Consider the following 22177-nt stretch of genomic DNA (forward strand, 5'->3'; position numbering starts at 1 on the left):
AGTAATAAAAATTATCAACTTTTTACTGAAGATATGTCTACTGAGTATTGCCTAAATACAAAGATTACATAATAAAAGCACATATCAACTTCTCATAAGTTGGGCGGAGTGGTGGTGATATATGAATAATCTCAGAACTTCAGATATAGAAGAAGGAGGTTCAGGGCCAACCTTGGCTATAAAATGTACAAAATGAGTCTGAGGCCAGCTCAGACTAGAGTAAACAATCAAACCAAACAAATCACAACAAGACCACACCTGTAAAACTATTTCCTCCTAGTTCCCGCTCAGTTAGAAGTATCTCAAGGTATTACATAGGTCATTTTCTTCACCTAACGTGACCACATTTTACTAAGCACTGCCTGCTTTTTGACATCTTCTAAATGTACCTCAAAATTATGTAGGTACTATTGCACTATTAAAAGGTATCAGGCCCTGATTGGAACAGCAGGTCTCTAGCTAACTCTAAAATATGCCAAGCATAGGTCTTGGGGCCCTTCTCTAATAATCCTCCTACTAGACTGCCTCTGAAAAACTAACTTAGACAGAAACATAACAAGGTCCATCACAATTCTGCTGCTCTGTCTTAAGAGAAAGATTTAGGTTAAGAGAAACAAATGCTGGGGCAAAGTGAAAGAATTACAGCCACATGAATACTGAAAGACTCAGCTATCTACAAACAAGACAGCACAGACAAAACAGTCCCACCCTCGCCCCGAGACATTTGCTTTTCCTTTTGTTTCCATGGTTTGGGAAACTTCCGTTCTTTTCGTCTCCTTTTTATCCTCTCTTCCTTTCCCCTTTCATGCTCTTGGACCTTTCCCCCTTCATAGACACGAGCAAGAAACCTTACATGTGAGCTCACTAAATGGAAAGCTTTCCATCAGTGTGGCTTGCTCAGAACCCAGCAGGGGCCCTTGAGAAAACATGAGAAATGTCAAACACTAACCCTCACTTGGAAACACGCCCTCCATAACTCATCATATCCTGGCCTCCACGGGAAATCGGCAGAGGAGATTCTTTTGGTCTGACTTTAACAAAAGGACATGCGCAGCTAGGTGTACAAAGTGGATACAGGTAGGAAGGGATGAACAAAGGCATTTTCTGGAGCAGTTAATACATATCATACAACAACCTAGGGGACTACACAATGACATTGTACACAGTGACATTGAAAACGGAGAGACTGAAAAAAAAAAGAAAATGGAGAGACTGGGTAAAGGCCACATAAACTGGGGAACTATTATCTCCTCTCAGGCCTTCATCCAAACATCGAGACACAGAAATGTGCTCTCTCTTAAGAAGAAGGGAGGGAAGCTGAAAATAAGGTAGAGATAGGAGGACTAAAAACCACAAAGCTGTATTTGCATTGAAAGTATATTGTTTCCCTTGGTTGTAGATTACCAATTCTTTAAACATGAAGTTTTCAAAGACAATCTTATTTGTATTTGAGACAAGACTGACAGAATACCATCTGACCACTTAAAAAGATGCCATCAATACTACTGATAATATTGGTCTGGTTGAAAACTACAGAGGAAAATTAAGTAGACACTGCATCACACAGAGCCAAGGTAAGATGTTGATTGAGGAAACCAGGCCTTGTGAGGTGACCCCCAAGCCTCCCCCTCTTCAGCCTTTAACAATAGAAACCCAAGCTTTTGGTGACAAAGGACTCCGACTCAAGGGAAGAAGGCTTTCTCCGAAGTAAACTGGTCTCTGATTTCCTCTTTCTTTCATACCCCCAAATCTTCAAACTATTGCAAATACATCTTGATCCTAGGGCTCTAATGACAACAACACTTAAAGACTAAAGAAAACGAGCCTGTGTCCTACAACAACGAATTGTGCTCAACTTACTCTTATTACTTTGGAATGTCTTCTCATTTAAGAATTTCTATATCTTTCTCTTAACTCTACCCATCTACGAACCTCTGAGCACTGCATTCAATACACAGAGATCAAATGTGAGATATAAATACACACAACAAATTAATAAATATGCAGTAAAAAAACAAGCTACATTAAAAATTCCTTCACAATAGCATAGGCTCAGTTCAGTTACTATAGGTCTCATGTACATTTATAACCTTTATAACCGATTCTTAAATGATTCTTAAAATACAGTTATTTTACTTGTTTTCATTAGTTCTCTGAAGTTTTTATACAAGGGCAGGTAATATATTAATATATTTCAGAAATAGTATTTTCCAGATGCAACAGAGCAGCTGTATATATGAATTCACAGTGACAGTATATAGAAGCCCCATGTAAGCACAAGCCATCCCAAATGGAGAAGGAAGAGACACAGGAAGTCCCACCCCTAACTGAGGCAACTGAAGGTCATTAGGTCATTAGGAGAGGCAGATTTCCTGAAGAATATTGCCCCTGCTAAGTTGACCACAGTTCAGTTAGAGACCACATATCCACGAATATATGGATATTAGAAATTAGACATGACGGGTGCAAACACACAAAATTGGGTGGGTAGCAAAGGGAGGTAGGGATCTGGGAGAAATTGGAGAGGAGGTCAATATGACTGAAACACATTGTATAAAAACTTCAGAGAACTAATGAAAACAGGTAAAAGAAACGCATTTTAAGAATAAAATTTAAAAAAGAAGATACTACTTACTATTTCAGAGTTCTCAAGGTGTATCTGACTTTCCAAGCCACTGATGAAGTAACAGAATTCAGGAGCTGGCTTCCTATGGCACATAATAGTAGATCATAACAATGATAGCTATTTACACAGAGCAGTAGGTGCCCGGCACTATATTAAGTGTTTCTTATATATGACTAGCTTTTAAACACACAATAGCCCTATCAGGTAGGTAAACTATTCTGTGAAAGGAGAAGTAACTTCTTTAAACCCGTACAATTAGTTAAAAAACTGTAGCCAAGTGGTGGTGGCTGTGCAGACCCTTAACCCCAGCACTCTGGAGGCAGAGATGGGCATGTCTCTGAATCCGAGGCCAGCCTGGTCTACAGAGTGAGTTTCAGGACAGCCAGGGCTATACAGAGAAACCCTCTCTCAAACACAAAAACCAAATCAAAAGTTATTATGTACTGAATATTGCATCTTTCTATCTTCAATTCACACATTGAAATCCTAATCTCAAAGTGATAGTATTAAGAGGGATGTCAGTGGATGTGGTAAGACCACAAAAGCGGAAGCCGCATAAACAGAATTTCTTCCCTTACAGGAAAACACCACAGGGGGACTCTCTTGTCACTTTTCTTATGCCAGAATAGCAAGAAAACATAGCTTTCCATGAACCCAGAAGTAAGTCCTTCTAAGATGCTGGCACCTGCCTCTTTAACCACACAACCTCCAGGACTGTTTAAATAAGTAAACAACAACAAACAAAAACCAAAACCTAAAAAAAAAAGTATTTAGCTGCAAAAGCACAAGACAGGGCTTGTTTAGGTGGCCATATTGTTGAGGTATCATGAGTGAAGCTTGCCTGTCCATTTTATAATACACACCCTCACAGCAGAGGTCCTGGTTCTCTAATTCTCCCAGCTCTCTTCTATAGTGTTCCCCGGCCTTCGGTACAGGAAGTGTGCCGTAGATATATTAGCACCCTATGCTGGATTTCGCACCCTATGCTCACTTGTTCTCTTATTACTTACTTTGCCTGGTGGTAATTTTCTGTAAGCAACTCTGGTCTGTCTGTTGCAAAGAGAAGTTTGGTTGATGAGTGTGAGAGCCATATTTATCTGAGAACTTTTATATATTAATGTCTTTGGATCCTACACAAAACTTTAGGATATGAAGGGGTACAGGCAATCAGAAAGGGCCAGCACTCAGGAACAGAGTTCTGGGTGGATCTCTGAGTTCCAGTCCAGACTGGTCTACAGTGATTTCCAGGACAGCCAGGGGTACAGAGACAAACCCTGTCTCAAATAAAAAAGATTCTAGGAATTTACTAAATGTATTAAGGCATGTTATTCCATCTGGAAAAAAAGCAAGAGATGAAAATTCTAATACATTATGCTTCTGAACTGTTAAGTATTTTAAAACCAGAACATTTTAAAGTCTTGCACACTCTATACCAACATTCTACCCCAGGATAAATTCAGTTCCAGTTCAATCCTTTAACTCAAGTGCATTGAGAGAAATCATGAGCAAAGCCGAAGGGTTTCTAGGACTTGAGTGCCAAATGCTTATTTCCTCTGGATTGATTTTGTGCCTTCTCTAGTCATCATTATCATCTCAAAATCACATGGCTCACTGAGAAATCAAGATTTTAGCCATGTAGCTTTTCCTATAAAAAGTATACCAAACAAAATAAGATTCTTACAAAATATCCATGGGCTATGGCACAAACCAGATAATTAACCAAACTTTGCCTCTCTTAAGTTCTGGCAAGCTAATGGTGGCACCATAAATATTTTCTAATAATAATATATTGTTTACATGTAATTTCCGAAGAGTATATCATAAATGTTTTTCAGCATACATATACATATTAAATGGTAACTATGTTATATATTGTCAATTAGCTCAACTTGAAAAATTATATTTACATAGAGAGATATACATATTAGAACATCATGGGGGCTGGAGAGACAGCTCAGTGGTTAAGAGCACTGACTGCTCTTCCAGAGGTCCCGAGTTCAGTTCCCAGCAACCACATGGTGGCTCACAACCATCTGCAATGATATCCAATGCCCTCATCTGGTGTGTCTGAAGAAAGTGACAGTGTACTCATATACATAGAATAAATAAATCTTAAAAAAAGAGTATTTTAGAACATCATATTATACACCAAAATATAAACAGATTTTTTCCATAAATTTATTTATTCACCTTCCATGCCAATCACAGAGCCACACTCTATGAAATTTGCATGTAAATAGATGGAACTAGAAAATATAAACAGATTTTTATAACACTATACCTTAAAGGTGAGGGATAAAAGTCCACATCACACTGATGGAGTATCTTCCCTTTTCAGTCTGCACTGAATGTATCTATTCTATTCAGTCCACAAGGCCAGGTGCACAGAAGCCCAAAAGATTCCTGTAGGGACCCTGGACCCTGGTCAACAAACGCTTGGAATTGCTGGTTTACCTATCTCTCAAGGAATCAGCAGCAGCAACAACAAGGGAATTAACTTACTAGCCAGGGGAAAGTCCAAGCAAACAACAGGAGGAAATGATCTGCCTTCTACATTACCCTTTTTATCTGGACTCCTACCAGTAGGTACTGCCTAATGTCTAGGAGGGTCATCCCACATCAATCAAGGCAATGAGGCTCCCTACTCAGTTGATTGCAATTTGTGGCAAGCTGACATTTAAACCAACCATAAAACTTTAAACATGCTATATAAAAACTTTCAATTTTTATTTTTTATGGGTATAAGTATCTGGTCTGTATATATGTCCATGCGCCATGTACATGCAGAGCCCACACAGGCCAAACAGAACATCCAATCCCCAGGAACTACAGTTACAGTTGTCTGTTAGCCAACATGTAGGTGCTGGGAATCACACCCAGGTCCTCTGAAAGAGTTTTTCATACAGCAATGCTCTTAACCACTGATTTTAACAAAGGTCCATGTCCCCAGCTCTTAACTTCTATACTGGCACAGAGATTTTCAGTTCTTAAATTTCTCTTTCCCACCTGTCTCGGTTAGGATTTTACTACTGTGAGCAGACACCATGACCAAGGCAACTCTTATGAAGGACAACATTTAATTGGGGCTGACTTACAGGTTCTGAAGGATCAGTTCATAATCATCAAGGCAGGAAGCATGTAGAATCTAGGCAGGCATGGTGCAGGAGGAGCTGAGAGTTCTAGTCTTCGTCTGAAGGCTGCTAGCAGAATACTCCTAGGCAGCTAGGATAATGGTCTTAAAGCCCACACCCACAGTGACACACCTATTCCAACAAGGCCACACCTAATAGTACCACTCCCTGGGCTGAGTATATACAAACCATCACACCACCCCCACAATACTGAAGACAGAACCTAGTTCTTTGAGCATGCTAGTTAAGTACTCTTATCATTGAGCCATATCCCCAACACTTCTATTATTTTGAGGCAGGGTCTCACTGTGTTGCTTGAGATAGCCTGGACCTCACTCTGTAACCATAGGTAGCCTTCAAGTTGCAATCCTCCTCCTGCTTTACCCTCCCACTTAGCTAGGATTACAATCGTAAACCACCTGACCTGAATAAAACTTGAAATTTCAAGTCTCTGGGTATATTTGATTATGTGCAGAAAAGTGAGTTCATTGAAGAAGTTATCTGAATGAACTCTTCCCTGAGATGATATGAGGATAGTTACTCATTCATCAGTTCTCAGACCATTTTTTTTCACTCAGGTACAGTACTACAAAAGAATAAGGCTTCCTCTCAGAATTCCTCAGTTGCTGCATATTCTCATGCCTGTCTCTGTCAGGCGTCTCTCCATATGTATGCTTAGGTACGCACCCTGGATCATAGTGATCGAATTCTTTGGCTCAGACTGCCAAAGTGTCTTCAGGCTGTGTACTACCATGTGCTCCTGCTGAGTTATCTAGATGCCCCTAGTAAACATAAGCTTATACATACTCAACATGTTTAATCATTTTGAGACTTGAGAACTAATGAAAAGCTCTCGGGGAATAGAACCTATTTTTTTCACAGCACACATTTCTTGGAAAAATAATGGGAAAGAATGGCCCCCATATGTATATATACTTGAACGTTTGGTTCCAAGTTGGTGGAATGTTTGGGAGGGGTTAGGAGGTATGGCCTTGTTGAAGTAGCTGTGGCCTGGTCAGGGAAGGTGTGTTATTGAGGGATGGGCTTTTAAGTTTCAGAAGCCCAGGCCAGTCCCAGTTTTGCTCTGTTTGCCTCCTGCCAGCTGATCAGAATGTAAGCTCTGAACTACAGCTCTAGCAACATGCTTGCCTGCATACCAACACACACTCTACCAGAAAGATCATGGACTAACCCTCTGAAACTGTAAGCAAGCCCCCAGTTACATGCTTTCTCCTAAAAGCTACCTTGGTCATGGTGTCTATTCACAGCAATAGAAGAGTTAACTACAAGTTAACAGGTTTCATTAAAACATTTGCATGCAAGCATATAACATACTTTAATGACCTTCAATACCTTTTGGCACCTGACATCTATGCTTCCTCTTTCCTTGTTTCTTTTCTCTCATACCCCTCTTTTTTATTTCCATGTCATTTTAACCCTAAATTTTACATATGGGGAAAGCAGCATTTGTCTCTAGGAAGCTTCTACAGTAGTAGCTTTCCATATGACTTTTTTGAAAGGACTTTAATGTTAGATATCTCTACTTATATCCCTGTATTCTGTCTTATATTTCCCCTTTCATACCAACTCTAATTTAATACTCTCTATTCCATTATATCCCCTTAACTTTATATACCACCTAGTTCTATATCCTTTCCCTTGAAAGCTATCCCCACACTTCCTTACTGATTTTCTGATTCCTATGGGTATTCCAAATGAAACACACATAGCAATGCTAATATCCATAAATGAAGGAAACCATGTGCCATTTGTCTTTCTGGGTCTGGGTTACATCACTCACGATTACTTTTTCTAGTTCCATCACTGACCTGTGAATTTCACAACTGTGTATTTTTCTTAATAGCAGAGTAATATTCCACTGTGCAAATACGCCACAGTTTTATTCTTATTCATTCATCAATTAATAGAAATCTAGGCTGCTTCCATTCTTAACTATTATGAATTGAGCATCAATGAACATGGATGAAAAGATATCTCTATAATAAGCTACAGAGTCCTTTGGGTATATGTCCAAGAGTAATATAACTGGATTATGTGGTAGATTTATTTCTAGATTTTGGGAGAACCCCACATTGATTTCCATGTGGCTGTACTAGTTTTTACTCCAATCAGCACTGAAGAAGTCTTCACCTTTCTCCACATTCATTTCAGCAAAGGAGAACTCCACCAACAGGATATCACAATCGTAAGTATATATGCAACAAACACATGTGGTCAACCAAAAATAATAGAACAAAAATATTAAATAGGGTGGTTGATAGGAAGGCAGGGTAGAGGAAGAAATAAGAGATAGTTAAATTCTAAAAATATTCTGAAAAAATCATATGAAAACCTACTGTAAAAGGAGTTAAAATGAAGGTACACTGCAATGGGGTAACAATGTCCCTACTAGGTACCACAGGCAAACAAGTAAAATCCCTAGTGCCAAGGATGGGTTCCTTCTTTTAGAATCATTAACAGTGAGGTCCCATTGACCCTTAAACATTACAGGCTCTTGCCACTGTTAAGACTCGATTGCTAAAGATACCACAAACTTGAATCAGAACAGAAAGTCAAGCTGGAAATCAAATAGAAGATTCTTCTCTACTGGCTAACTTTCCTAGTACTGAAAATGCTATACATGTTGTCAGAGTTGAAAAGTAATAGTCAATCTTACCCTGTTGGGAATCCTGTGAGCAACCATAATTTCTGTCCTGGCAAAGCATGTTCACTGGTGCACTGGATCATTATAGAAGTAACCAACTACTTTCTGTCTGAGTTTAAGTCCCACTCCAAAAAATGAAACTGTTACTTGGCACTATTAACAGGGCCAAGAACCTGTGGTCAGGTTATATGTTCTAGGAGGAGAAACGACTACCATTATTCTGCTAAATGAACATAGTGTTAAAGCAACTCCTAATGACTTCACATTATTATTCCCATAGATAGATGCATTTTCAACATTCATAAAAGAATCCTCTTCTTGCAGCAGATGCTGAGGAACAGAGACTCACAATGAGTCATAGTATAGAGAATGAGAGAATGCTTAGCACCAAATGGGGAATCTTTATTATAGGGCCTCCCCCCAAGTCCAATAGATCATTCTAGAAAACGAGGCAAAAAGAATGTAAGAGCCACAGGTGGATGACTACAAGCAGTGGTTTTTGGACACAGCCAAGCAATTGCACATATGGACTCACGGTAGTTATAACAGCATACACAAGAGCTATGAAAGCTCAAACCAGACAAAATCCAAGCATGAAAAGGGGAGGAGGACACGAAGTCTCAAACTTCACTGAGGATCCTTTGTCAGTTAACAGTTGCTAGAAGGAGAGTCAATTTTCTTTTCTTTTTTTTTTTTTTTTGTTCTTTTTTCCGGAGCTGGGGACCGAACCCAGGGCCTTGCGCTTCCTAGGCAAGCGCTCTACCACTGAGCTAAATCCCCAACCCCAATTTTCTTTAAGAATGCAGCCTCCTGAAAGTAGATCATACTTCGGTGGACAGCCATACATATATGGACAGGACAAAATGAACTTGATAGGGTTTTTAAAAACAATACAAAGTTGGGTAGGTTGAGAAGTGGGTATGAATCTGAAAGGAGTTGGGATGAAGGGGAATAAACATATGAAAGTACAATGCACAAAATTCTCAAAAAATTAATAAAAATGTGAAGGGAAAAATAAAAATATCAACAAAATGAAAATAATCAGAACTGAAAATGTCCCAAAGATAGGACAAGAGAAAGCATCTAGGGTGCCAAACAACCAAGACGAGGAAAGAATCTCCACTTGTCATGGTATAATTAAATACTAAATATACAGAACAAAGAAAATATAGTGGAAGGAATGAGAGAAACAACAATTCACATATAAAGATATTTTCAGATCACAGTGAATTATTCAACTGAAACTTTAAAAGACACATGCCAGCCGAGACTACTACACTCAAAAACCAGCAGAGCTATCTGTCACAATTGAAGGGAAATAAAAACTCTGTATGATAAAAAGTGACTGAAAGCATTTATAACTGCTAACCCAACTGAACAAAAGATGTCTGAAGGGGTTCTTCAAACAGAAGAGAAAAAAATTCCACCACTGAAACCACAGGACAGAATAAACCACGCTGGAAGAACAATCAAGCATGAAAGGAAGAGGGGCAAGGACACCACAGAATCAACAAAACAAACCCCAGGAATTGGAGCACAGTTCTCAACAACAATTCTTAATATAAATGGTCTCAATTCCTCAGCCAAAAGACACAGAAAAGCAGATTACATAAAAACAAGGAAATATCTATTTGCTGTCCCTCCCCAAACATGCACCTCACTACAAAAGACTTAATATTACCTTAGGATGAGAAAAGGTGTTCCAGGAAAAAAGGAATTAGCAAACAAGCAGGCATTGCTCCACTAATATCTGGCAAAACAAAACTAGTGAGAAAAGGGGCTGGGGATTTAGCTCAGTGGTAGAGCGCTTGCCTAGGAAGCGCAAGGCCCTGGGTTCGGTCCCCAGCTCCGAAAAAAAGAACCAAAAAAAAAAAAAAACTAGTGAGAAAAGATAAAATCACTTACCAGTGTCATTAAGAGTATATTGCAATCTAAACATATGCTGTGAACACAGATGCACTCAATTTCATAAAAATATTACTAGATGTAAGGTCACAGCAGTAGTGAGTAACTTCAATAACCCACTCTTACCAACTGAGATGTCTTACCAACAAAAAGTAAATGAGAAATATGCAAATTAATTGGTGTCCTATATCAAGCAGACCTATGAGACATCTACAGAACATTCCATACAAACACCACAGGATGCTTGTGTATTTTCTCAGCAGTTAGTGGAACTTTCTGCAAAATAGGTTGTGTATAAGGGCATAAAACTAGTATCAGCAACAAACAGGAAAATCAAGATAATTTGTTGCATTCTAGCTGATCATAATGTGACTACAAATCAATGGCAAAAGAAACCCTTGGACATGGGGCTGGGGATTTAGCTCAGTGGTAGAGCACTTACCTAGGAAGCGCAAGGCCCTGGGTTCGGTCCCCAGCTCCGGAAAAAAAGAACCAAAAAAAAAAAAAAAAAAAAAGAAACCCTTGGACATACAGAAACATGGAGCAATGAAATAGCACTATGGCCTGGTCCTAGAAGGAGTCAAGAGGAAGATGAAAGTTCTTAGAATCAAATGGAAATAAAAACACAGCATATTAAAACGCATGGGATACAAGGAAAGCATAGGGACATTTGTATCTCTAAGTATCTACATTAAGAAATGAATAGATCTCAAACAACATAATGTTCTCCTTAGGCTCTGGGAAAAGAAGAATAGACAAACTGCAAACAGTAGATGAAAAGAAATCCATCATCAGGGCAGAAATTAACAAAATGAAAAAAGAAAAGAAAATCGGTATAAGGAATCAAGGAAATAAATAGTTGATTCTTTCAAACAAAGAAACAGGATTGAGAACCGTTTAGCTAACCAAAAAAGAGTAAAGATAATAATTAGATAAAAGGGGTTGGGGATTTAGCTCAGTGGTAGAGCGCTTGCCTAGCAAGCGCAAGGCCCTGGGTTCAGTCCCCAGCTCCGAAAAAAAGAAAAAAAAAATTAGATAAAAATGGATCCATTACAACAGATGCCATTAAAATCCAGAAGATCATTAAGTCTTATATCAAAAATGTATATTCTACTAAATTGATAAATCTGAAACAAATGGATAATTTTCTAAATGCATATGACCTACCAAAATTATGTCAAGATGAGATGAAAATATAAACATTTCTATAACAAGCTGTGAGACATAAACATTAATTTAAAAATCTCTCAAGTAAAAAAGTTCAGGCCCAGATAGATTTACTTTTCTCAGATGTTAAAGAACTAACATCAATGCTTTTAAAAGTATTCCTAAAAATGGAAAGAGAAGGGATATTACCAAACTTTAAAAAATGAAAAACATGCAAAAATTCTCAACAAAATACTTGCAAAACAAATTCGAGAACGTATCAAATAGATCATTTACCATGATAAAGTTGTGTTCATTCCAGAGATAAAAGAATGGTGAAATAGATATTGGAGAGGCAAAACCCTGTATTCTCCTCTTGTTGAGAAGCCACAAGAGGGACAGGAGGGATCAGGGGAGGGAGAGGAAGAGGGAGAGGAGCTATCAGAGAGGTGAACACATGTACCATGCTCCAGGCTAAGCCATGGTGGGCCCCAGCCCACGAGGCCAGCTGTGCACACATGGTGAGCAAGTGGTGGGACACGATCAATAAATGTTATAAATGACATAAAGGTACTCAACAACCAAAATCACAATGGTCATCTCAATAGGCACAGGGAAAGGATTATGACCACATCCAACATCCTTTCATGTTAAAAGTCCTGAAGAAACCCAGAATAAAAGAACCATATGTTAACATACAAAATGATGTAAGCAACAAACATAGTTAAGATTATACTAAACAGGAAAACTGAAATAATTCCCACTAAAATAAGGAACAAAAAAATGGTTCTACTTTTGTAGCTTTATTTACTATAGCACTCTAAGTCTTAAGAGAGGAATGGCAGCAGAAGTAAATTAAAGAACTCCAAGTAGGAAAGGGGAAAAGGGTATCAGATGGCATGACCTTATGTAGTAGAGACAGTAAAGACTCCAATAAAATACTCTTAGATTTAATAAACACTTCTAGCAATGTGGCAGGATAAAAAACTGTCATAAAATCAGTATCCTTCCTATATAACAATAACAAACATACTGAGAAAAAATCTGGGAAACTTCTATTTGCAGTAGCCAAAACAAAATACCCCAGAGTAAAACTAAGGAAATGAAAGACCTCTACAATGAAAACTTTAAAAGACTAAAGAAAGAAATTGAGGAAATACACCCAAAACAAAACAAACAAAAACATTCCTGGACTACAAAATTCAAAACTCTGAAAAGGGGTATCCTACCAAAAGCAATCTATAGATTTGATGCAACTCTAATAAAAATTCAGTGAAATTCTTCATAGAAACAAGGGAAAAGTCATAAAATTAATGTAGACGCACAAAAGAATTCAGACAGCTAAAACAATCCTGAACAATAAAACAACATTGGAGCTACCACTATCCATGATTTCAAGTTATACTGCACGTTCATTTTAATAAAAAGAGCATTGCACTGTCACAAAAACAGCTGCATGGCAATAAAACAGCATAAGGGAGTCAAATAAAAGGCCGGGCAACTACTGTCACCAGTTTTTTTAACAAAGATGTTAAACATACACATTGGAGGAAATACATCATCAACAGGAAGTGCTGGGAAGAGTGGGTATCTGCACGTAGAAGAATGACATTAGACATTATCTCTCATCCTCCACAAAATAGCGATTCCAGGGGACTGAGGAACTTTCTATACGACCCTAAACTCTGAAACTCCCAAAGGAAAAAATACAGCATACTTCAAGAGACAGGTGCAGGTAAGGACTTTCTGAATAGGATTCTGATCACTCAGGAAATAATGCGAACAATCAACAAGTGGGACCTCATGAAATTAAAAGGCTTCTGTACAGTAGCAAAGGAAATTGTCACTCAAGTTAAGAGGCAGTCTATAGAATAGGAGAAATGTTTTGCCAGCTTTACACACAACAAAGGATTAGTGTCTAGACTATACAAAGGATTCAAGAAACTTTAATCCCAGCACTTAGAAGACAGGAGTATGTGAATCTTTGGGAGTTCTACATACAGACTTCTGTGATGGTCAGAGTTACATAGAAGATCAAAAAAAAATTCAAGAAACTAAACATCAAGAGACAACCAACCTAATCAAGTTTACTATTTCGTTGAATGTGATTATCAAGTCTACAAGATTCCATGGGTATTCCTTACGGTATTAAAATGACAAGCATATAATTTCCGGGGGGGGGGGGCACTCATTTGGATTCTTCCTTTTCTACTTGTATGCCTTTTCTGTCATTTTCCTTGCCTCGTTGTTCTGGCTTAAGGTTCCAAGCACTACTCTGAGCACAAGTAGTGAGAGTGGATACATTTTGTCAGGATTCTGAAAGAAATGGTCTGTTTTTATCCTGTTAATCATGTTGTCTGCTACAGGTTTTCGGCAGATAGCCCTTCTTATATTAGGTATGATTATTCTTAAATTTTTCAGGCCTTTCATTCTGAAGGGATATTGAATTTTCTCAAATTCATTTTCTTCATCTATGAAAATAATATGGGCTTTGTATAGTCTATGGTTATGTGCTAGACTATGTCTATAGATACCCACATTTTGAACTATCTTTGCAACCCTAGAGTAAAACTATGTTAATTATGGTATATGATATTTTAATGGGTTGCTGAATTTAGTTTGCAAAGATTTTGTTGAGCATTGTTACTTCCTCGGTTGTTAACTTCCTGTTTTGACCATAAGACTTTTTTTTTCAGTTAGCTTTTGAAATGCTGCTTTAGTGCTCATAAATTGCTCTAGTTAACCCAGATGCCCTTTAACAGAGGAATGGATACAGAAATGTGGTACATCTGCACAATGGAGTACTACTCAGCTGTCAAAAACAATGACTTCATGAAATCATAGGCAAATGGATGGAACTGGAAAATATCATCCCGAGTGAAGTAACCCAATCACAGAAAAACACACATGGTATGCACTCATTGATAAATGGATATTAGCCCAAATGCTCCAATTACTCCAATTAATCCACAGACCACGGGAATCTCAAGAAGAAGGAAGACCAAAGTGTGGATGTTTCAGTCCTTCTTAGTAAGGGTAACAAAATACTCACAGGAGGAAATACGGAGACAAAGTGTGGAATAAAGACTGAAGAAAAGGCCACACTAGAGATCCATCCCACATAGAGTCATCAAACTCAGATACTATTGTGGATGCAAGAAGTGTTTGCTGACAGGAGCCTGATATGAGCATCTCTTGAGAGGCTCTGCCACAGCCTTACTGATACAGATGAGGAAGCTTGCAGCTAACCATCTGACTGAGAATGGGGTCCCCAATAGAGTAGTTAGAGAAAGGACTCAAGGAGCTTGAGGGATTTGCAACCCCATAAGAAGAACAACAATATCAATTAATCAGACACCCCCAGAGCTCCCAGAGACTAAACCACCAACCAAAGAGTACACATGGGGGGACTTATAGCTCCAGCCATGGCTTTGTCTGGCATCAATAGGAGGAGAGGCCCTTGGTCCTGTGAAGGCTCAGTGCCCCAGTGTAGGGGACTGCCAAGGCAGGAAGGTGGGAGGGAGTGAGTAGATGGGTGAGGGAAATACCTTCATAGAAGCAGGGGGGAGGGGATGTGATAGGAGGTTTCCCTAGGGGAAACCAGGAAACATTTGAAATGTAAGTAAATAAAATATCCAATAAAAAATGTTCTCGTTTCTGCTTATGGTGGAGAGTCTTTGTTCTCTATTCATTTTAAAGGATCCTATCTGCTGGACACAATAATAATAATTAGTAATAATATGAACTCAGGGAGTTGGGGATTTAGCTCAGTGGTAGAGCGCTTGCCTAGCAAGCGCAAGGCCCTGGGTTCAGTCCCCAGCTTCGGAAAAAAAAATAATATGAACTCAGGCTCGAAATACACCCCATGCTTTCTTGGTCCTTAGGCTTTCTGTTGAGTAGTCTGATGTGATTCTTATAAGTTTACCTTTATAAATATCTCAGCAGTCCCTTGCAACTTTTAATAATTAACAGCATCATCTTGTTAAATGCACAGATTAAGACTACAGAGCTAGATGTTTTTAGGTTAGTGTTGGAATTTATCATGTGATCTTCATCCACAAGTGCATGTGATATTGCATTTTGTTCTCATTCATTCTCTTTCCCTCCTGTCCCCACTGCACTCCTCACTCCCATCCTGTAGTTGATCTACTTGCTTTGGTCAGTTTCCACCTTCTGCTCTCCTATTACATGCATAACAGTATCCTATTTTTTAACCTTTTCCTCCCTCACATGATCCTTGTTCTTGTTTTATGACCTACATATACACACATATAAAAACATGTACATACAAAAATACATATTCATACAAATTTTCATTTAAACAAACTTTTTGTTTACTTTTGCTTTCCTCTCATACAATATATCCCGATCAGTTTCCCCTCCCTCCACTCTGCCCACCATCCACCTCCCCTCTTCCCTAAATCCACTGCTCCTCCATTTCCCTCCAAAAAGATTTACTTGTTTTTATGCATGTTTTGCCTGTATGTGTGCATGTTTCCAAGTGCCTGGTGGCCTGGTGCACACAGAGTTAAGAAGAGGGCACCAGATTTCCTGGAACTGGAGTTACAGACAGTTCAGTGATGCCATTCAAGTGCTGGGAATCAAAATGGCTAGCCCAATAAGACTCAGCATCAAACTCTAGGAGTTTTTGAGGTCCTCAAAGACTAAAGTGAAAAAAGAATAAAGGAAGATTCCTGGCATCAATATCTGACCTCTCCATGTACCTGTGTACACAAATACACACATCAGATATACATATGGAAAGAAGAAAAGATAAAACGAATGTCAACACTTTATGTTATCCCCTTGGTCATTACTGAAGTGAGACTAATGGTGAGTTTTGCTTTAAAAGTCTAATACTGTCTACCTACCATGTCCTCAAAATTAATTCCTCCTACCTTTAATACGTTCCTTCCTTCACCATGTTCTAGTTACTTGGGTCTGCTGAGTCTCTGTCACATATCCTCTTTCATTTTTACTTCAAGGTCTTCTTGTCAGTTCTTCTTTCTTAGAATAGCCTATCTCGGTTTTTGCATAGTCATCAGTTAAGGGATGGCTCTCCATTGTCATTACTTTTAAATCTACCACCGTGATTGTGTGTGTGTGTGTGTGTGTGTGTGTGTGTGTGTGTGTGTGTGTGTGTGTGTGTTTGTATACATAAGAGAAAAGATTAATAACAAGAAAATACAAATAACTCAAAAAGGTAAGAATAAAAGAAAAAATCAAAATTAAAAATTGAGTTTCTCGGGACTGGAGAGATGGCTCAGTGGTTAAGAGCACTGACTGCTCTTCTAGAGGTCCTGAGTTCAATTCCCAGCAACCACATGGTGGCTCGCAACCATCTGTAAGTGATCCAATGCCCTCTTCTGGTGTGTCTGAAGACAGCTACAGTGTACTCACATACATAAAATAAATAAATATTAATAAATAATAAAAAAAATAATAAATAAATATTTTTAAAAAAATTGAGTTTCTCTCTTAGGGTTTCACTGCTATGAACAGACATTATGACCAAGGCTACTCTTATAAGGACAGAATTTAATTAGGGCTGGCTTACAGATTCAGAGGTTCACTCCATTATCATCAAGGTGGGAGCATGGCAGCATTTAGGCAGCTAGGCTCATCTTAAAGCCCATATTCACAGTGACACACCTCTTCCAACAAGCCCACACCTACTCCAACCAGGCCACCCGTCCAAATAGTCCTACTCCCTAGGCCAAGCATATCCAAACCACCACAGCATTAGACCAAAATGGAGAATTCAATAAAATAAAATGACTAAAAAAAAGTAAAATAAAGTCACAAGACGTTTTTGTCATCCTTAGAAATTAGGGGAATGAACACAGAAATACCTTTGCGATTTTAGCTTACCCAAGTTAGAATGGCTCAAACTAACAAAATAACTGAAAATAAATGCAGGCAAGGGTGTGGAGAAAAAGGAACCCTAATTCTTTGTTTTGGGAAATGCAAACTGATACAGCCACTCTGGAAATCAGTATGAAGAATAGTCAGGGGGCTGGGGATTTAGCTCAGTGGTAGAGCGCTTACCTAGGAAACGCAAGGCCCTGGGTTCGGTCCCCAGCTCCGAAAAAAAGAACCAAAAAAAAAAAAAAAAAGAATCCTCAGAAAGTTAGAAATGTATGTACTACCTGGCCAAGTTACCACTCCACAGCATGGGGCCAAAGGACTCAACACCTTTCTCCACAGACACTTCCTCAGCAATGTTCACTGCTGCTCTATTCACAATAGCCAGGAAATGAAAACAACCTAATGTCCTTCAACAGATGAACAGATAACAGAGTGCTATTCAGCTATGAAGAAAAATGACATCATGAAAATTTCAGTTCAATCTACAGAACTAGAAAACATTATACTGAATGAGGTTAACTCAGAATGAGAAAGACAAACACCACATTTTCTCTCATCTGTGGTTCCTAGTTCTAAATCCTCAGTTGACGGTATCTATAACCTAGGGTAACCAAATAAAACAGGAAAGTAAAAAGAGACTGTAGGAGCAGGCTAGGGAAGGGGATAGCAGAATATAAGGGACCTGCTGGACGACGTGAGGAAACACAAGGGGAAATTGTAGCTGGGGACGGGGTGGAAGGAGAGCTAGGAAGAGTAAGACTAAATAACACTACTGATGTTTGAAACCGTCTTAATAGGTCATATTAAATTCACCTGTAATTACATATAATGAATATGATTATATGGCGAAAGACAGACAGACAGACCGAGACAGAGTTAGAAAGAGAGAGTTAGTTTAATGTAGTTGCACCATTTCAAGAGGCAATATTCTCCTCAAGAGCTATAGACTAACAAAATCCCAGTTGCCAAGCAAGGAGTTAAAGGGACTCCTAAAACAATATAGACTATTTCTACTGCCATCGCTTGTCTTCCAGGAGTTGAAAGCGCATCCATATTGCTGAAGAAACCACACACTTTGGACACATGACATGAAGCAATCCAGGTGGACCCAATAACATCCTCCCTAAGGATAAGCCATGTGAGATGCCAAGGGAGGAAAAACAATCAATACGAGCTATGAGCCACAACAATGATCCATATGGCAAGATGTCCTGAAGGAGTGCAAGAGTGGCACTTGTATCTTGGCAGTTTCCAACAGTTCTGAAGCATATCTCAACAATATGCCTGCTTACATAAGAACATCAATTGACATACCAATGTGGATAAGGAAAATTGCAGTTTCTCCATCTCCACATGAGCAGGTAAGGCCCAGTCCACAGGAGGGAAAGTCATATGTACAACTGGAAAACTAGCCAACAACTCAGGGCGATTGAGGGCATGGATCTCAGAGGAGAGCCTACTTATGTCACTTTCCTAAAAGCTGTATAATCTGTAACTACATTCTAAATACTTGTCCTTAAAACCTACAGCTCTCAGCCCTCAGAAAAGAAGCTCATGTTTGTAGCAGGTGGAGACCACAGAAAACCATAACTAGTCCAGTTGCCGAGAACAAGTGAGTGTGCAGTGCCCAGCTCCACTTACTACAACATCATCAACACAGGTTATCTACAACAACACAACTCCTCCACTCCGCTAACACTTCTGAGGAAGGGGCAGAAGGAAGGTAAGAGTCAGAGGACTAGGATGTGTTGCAAGATTGTGTCTTCTAGACATGCCAGGGAATCTATATCCATGGAATCTCAACAATATGCTTGCTTAAGTAAGAGCATCAATTGGCATGCAAATGTGGATGAGGGAAATTGCAATGTGGAGGGGTGGAAATTGCCTCCATTCCCAGATGAAGAGGTACAGGCAATTAAAGACTACTAAGAGAGGGAGCATTAGTCTTCCCCAGGGTTAAGCACCTCAAATGATTATCCAACACCAAGTACTCAGCACTGAAATTGTATACACACACACACACACACACACACACACACACGCACACACACACACACATACAAGCACAGACAAAACAGTAACCATACTCAGCAGGTGGCATTCATATACTTATTCATTTATAGACATATAAATATAGACAGTAGGGGGAATTATATACCTATATTTAATTAAATAAAATTATTAAAGTATTAGGAATACATTTCACTGCATAAATACCAGCAGATCATAGTTATATATACTTCAAAATTGTCAAGGAGATGTGAGGAAACCATAAGTGATGGGCTTATTAAGACTGATTGACAATGCCTGTTTTTGTGCTAGTACCATGCCAGTTTTATTTTCTCATTTTTATAATACAACTTGAAATAAGGTATCATCACAATATTCCAAGCATTGTAACTTCTTATTATGGATCCCTTTATCTTCCATGTGAATTTTGAGACTGTTTCACTTATTTCTATGTAGACTACTATTGGAATTATGACAGGGAATGCTTTGAACTTATAGATGACCATTGGCAGCAATGCCATTTTCACAGTATTAATAATTCTAATATATTTTTCATCTTCTAGTGCAGCAGTTCTCAACCTGTGGGTCACAACCCTTTGGGGGCCACATATTAGATATTCCTGCATATCAGGCATTTACATTACAATTCATAACAGCAGCAAAATTACAGTTATGAAGTAGCAACAAAATAATTTTATTGGGGGGGGAGGCAGTTCACCACAACATAAGGAACAGCATTACGAAGGTTGAGAACCATTGTTCTAGTGTCTTCTTTAATTTCTTTAAGGTTTTAAATGTTCCACTGTAGAGGTCTTTCATTTCTGATCAAGGGCTAATTTTTTTTTTTGCTATATACACTTGCTTTAGGCAATTATAAGTAGGATGATTTTTTTCTGATATCTTTCTCAGCATGTCTGTTATTAGTATATAGGAAAGTCTGTCATATATAGCCTTTGTTGTGTTAAGTTATATTCCTTCTAGCCTTAGTCTCTTCATGAGGGATGTTGATTTTTGTCAAAACCCTTTTCAGAGGGGATCATGTAATTTCTAACACTCTGTCTTTTTGTTCTTCTATTACTGACTTCATTTCTCTCAAATACCTTGCAACATACCAACTTAATTCCTTTGTTTCTTTTATTTTTTAATAAATTCACTAATTTAGAAATACTTTATTCTTAGAAGTCCCAATTCCCTACCTCATCTTTTGTTGTGTAAATGGATTGTGTGTATTGCATGCTCATCAGTATTCCTGTAGACATCACTTTGCCCAAATTGTCTCGTTAAGTATTTTTGTTAAAGTATTCTTTAATTGAATACTGAATATATTACCTTGGGTGTCCGTGATAAATCTTTCTCCGGTTTTCCTGACAAATTTCCCTGGGTATAGAGTATTAAACACGAAGAAGATCTCAGTCAGACCAATAAAAGACACATTTGCACATGAGGCATTCCAAAGGGCTGCCACAAAAGTTAAATAATGACAATTTTCTGGAAATGGGACTTTAGAGAACTGACAAGCCTATTCTTCCCTTGCTAGTGGTTGCCAGATTTCTGCTTTCACTGAAAGCAGCTGGAGAAGAGAAATGGGAATGAGACGAATTATAATTATAAACTCGCTGCTCTTACCAAAAGACATTTCTCTTAATAAATGTCCCATGGATTTTTGCAAGCCTCAGGCTAATTCTAAAACTAAAAACATCTATCATGACATTTTAGTCCAGTGTTGTCATTTCTCATACATATATATGAAATTTGAAATATATAGTGCATTCTATATAGGTCCTTGATCCAGCATTTTCACTGATGACAATCAAGCTGCAACATTATTCTTAAATTCATGTGTTTTATGTGAGGCTCTATTATTTGGATTTATTCTAATGACTGCTCCTGTTTTGAAGTTTTACTAAGCTCCATTATTTGGTTCCATATTCTTCTGAATAGAACTATGGGACCTCGATAACCCAATTCTTAATATCTTGAATAAGGCTACAAAAAGTGTACACTAAGAACTATCCTGAACAGTATTCATTTGGCAAATGTTAGTGCCAAGACTGAGTGACCTGAAGTTCAGATGTATTTATTATGTTGGATTCCACTTTCATTAGAAGACATCTTATTTCACTATCTTAGTTAGGTTCTCTAATGCTGTGATGAAACATCATGACCAAGAAGCAAGCTGGGGAGGAAAGGGTTTATTCAGCTTACACTTCCACATTGCTGTTCATCACCAAAGGAAGTCAGGACAGGAACTCAAGCAGGTCAGGAAGCAGGAGCTGATGCAGAGGCCATGGAGGGATGTTACTTACTGGCTTGCTTCCTCTGGCTTGCTCAGCTTGCTCTCTTATAGAACCCAGGACCACCAGTCCAGGGACGGCACCACCCACAATGGGCTGGGCCCTCCCCCTTGATCACTAATTGAGAAAATGCCTTACAGCTGGGTCTCATGGAGGCATTTCCACAACTGAGGCTCCTTTCTCTGTGATAACTCCAGCTTGTGTCAAGTTGACACACAAAACCAGCCAATATACTCATACTCAGCTATTAAACAATATTTCAAAACTTTGTATTTCTGAACATGAAACAGAATTCTACAATCTCTGACACTTAACTGCCAAAAATGGAAATGAGAGAAACAGTTTTTCGTGTAGGGAAAAAGGAGAATGAATAAAGCCACATGAGAGATGTGTGTGGCAGCACTAACTAAACACTGAAGTAACCTGTAACACAATTCAATTCTTTTATACCCATGAGAAATTAATGTGCTTGCAACCAAAATTATCTATTAAAATATAAAATCATACAGCATCATTAATAACCAAAACTGCA

General features: G+C 38.5%; 1 protein-coding gene across 4 annotated transcripts in view; it reads right to left on the reverse strand.

Moving 5' to 3' along the window:
• Positions 1 to 22177, reverse strand: part of Klf8 (KLF transcription factor 8) — a 179640-nt gene that overhangs the window by 93415 nt on the left and 64048 nt on the right. For 3 of the 4 annotated variants that reach the window (XM_017602264.3, XM_008773103.4, XM_039100622.2), the window contains one exon: positions 2636 to 2708. The exons of the other annotated variant lie outside the window; for it this stretch is intronic. The gene's annotated coding sequence lies outside the window, so the exon portion shown is untranslated. The remainder of the gene's footprint in view (positions 1 to 2635; positions 2709 to 22177) is intronic. 4 annotated transcript variants of the gene reach the window in all.

The sequence above is a fragment of the Rattus norvegicus genome, chromosome X, assembly GCF_036323735.1.
Source record: "Rattus norvegicus strain BN/NHsdMcwi chromosome X, GRCr8, whole genome shotgun sequence".
Lineage (NCBI taxonomy): Eukaryota > Metazoa > Chordata > Mammalia > Rodentia > Muridae > Rattus > Rattus norvegicus.